Consider the following 1,496-nt stretch of genomic DNA (forward strand, 5'->3'; position numbering starts at 1 on the left):
ATGGACTCTTGATAACGGAAATCACTTCATAGTTCATTTCCCCGAGAATCTTACAATGTCATCTCGTCAATTTGTGTTGCACCTTTCTTCTCGGGCATCCTGAGCCTGAGGTATCCTGACACCCATCATATCTGAATCTCCATCAGATATGATGGTTGGAACATATTTTCAAGAGTTATAACATTGGTCCTTTGATGACCTGGTAACATGATGTCATGTCTAGCACCCCCCCTGGGTGGAGGACCTATTATTGTAGTATCCTTTTTAGCAAGTTTAGCTATTCTTCCCTGAGGAAATTGTAAGACTTATCCTACAAGTTGTTCCTAATGGATCCTTCCTATATCCAAAGTCTGACCTTTTGCTTGAAGACCATGTCAATGCTATCTCGAAGCATGTCTGTGGTACTCCGATTTTCAACAAGAACATTTAAAGCCCCATGCTAAATGCTTCTTGATCAATTATCCAAACACCGTTGTATGGGTAATGTCATGAAATTTTTCTCCCCTTACCTAAAATGGTTTTCTACCTACTATCCTGTCATGGATATCATCTGCTTGTCCTTGGGAAGGATATACCCCTGGAAAATGTGTTTAAACACATTTTTCCTTTCCAATGATCTGGTTAAATCCGATAATCATATCTTCCTTTCCATTGTTTCGTTTAACCTTTCTTGTGATCTATGAGGTCTAAGCAGTAATATTCTCCTACTTTTGAAAACACCTCGGTGTACAATTCTGTCAGTAAGACCCTGTTACTTTTGTTGGTGACATTCCGGTAACCACCGATGGACGAGAACTTTGCCTAATGGTCCACCTCGTTCAACGAGCGGGAAAATGGTTCTCTTCGTCCCTCGCCCTTGGTACCGACGTTGTTACCGACATAACTGACAGGTTATTCTCTGGCATGCCTTGCTATCATAACCGTGCAAGATGTCACCACTCTTTCAACGTTTAACCCACATGGTGGGCCCATAACCCACAGTTTCACAGGATCGAAACCTAACTCTCCTTTACACCCTAGTGTCAAAGTTATTCCTCACACTTGGCTTCGTATGTAACTCACGGGCCACCTGCCAAGTGATCTATTCGGGTATTAGACACAATACTTACTCTCGCTGCTCTGAACCTCTGTCTCACTCTGGTTCACGCTTCGAGCAACTACCTATCCGCTTGGAACCTCTTATGGTACCTTCGTACCTTACTCTCGATGTATTTTATATGTTCAACTCGAGAGATAATCTTATGCTCATTCTTATGTTAACCCCCGATGGTTTCCCTCATAAACATTCTGTCTTAGCTGAGCTGCCCCTTACCTATTCGTAAGTACGATGGAGTCCTCGAAGAAAGGACGACAACTTCATCATGATGACCCGAAACAGCGGAATGAAGACAACAATGTAATGGATTGACCTCTTCGAGAAGAGCAACCAAGACCGAGAAGATCCGTTAGATTTTTCGTAACCAAATCCCTTCCCCCTTACTCCCCTCCTCAATCTC

The sequence above is a fragment of the Triticum dicoccoides genome, chromosome 1B (assembly GCF_002162155.2).
Source record: "Triticum dicoccoides isolate Atlit2015 ecotype Zavitan chromosome 1B, WEW_v2.0, whole genome shotgun sequence".
Classification (NCBI taxonomy): Eukaryota; Viridiplantae; Streptophyta; class Magnoliopsida; order Poales; family Poaceae; genus Triticum; species Triticum dicoccoides.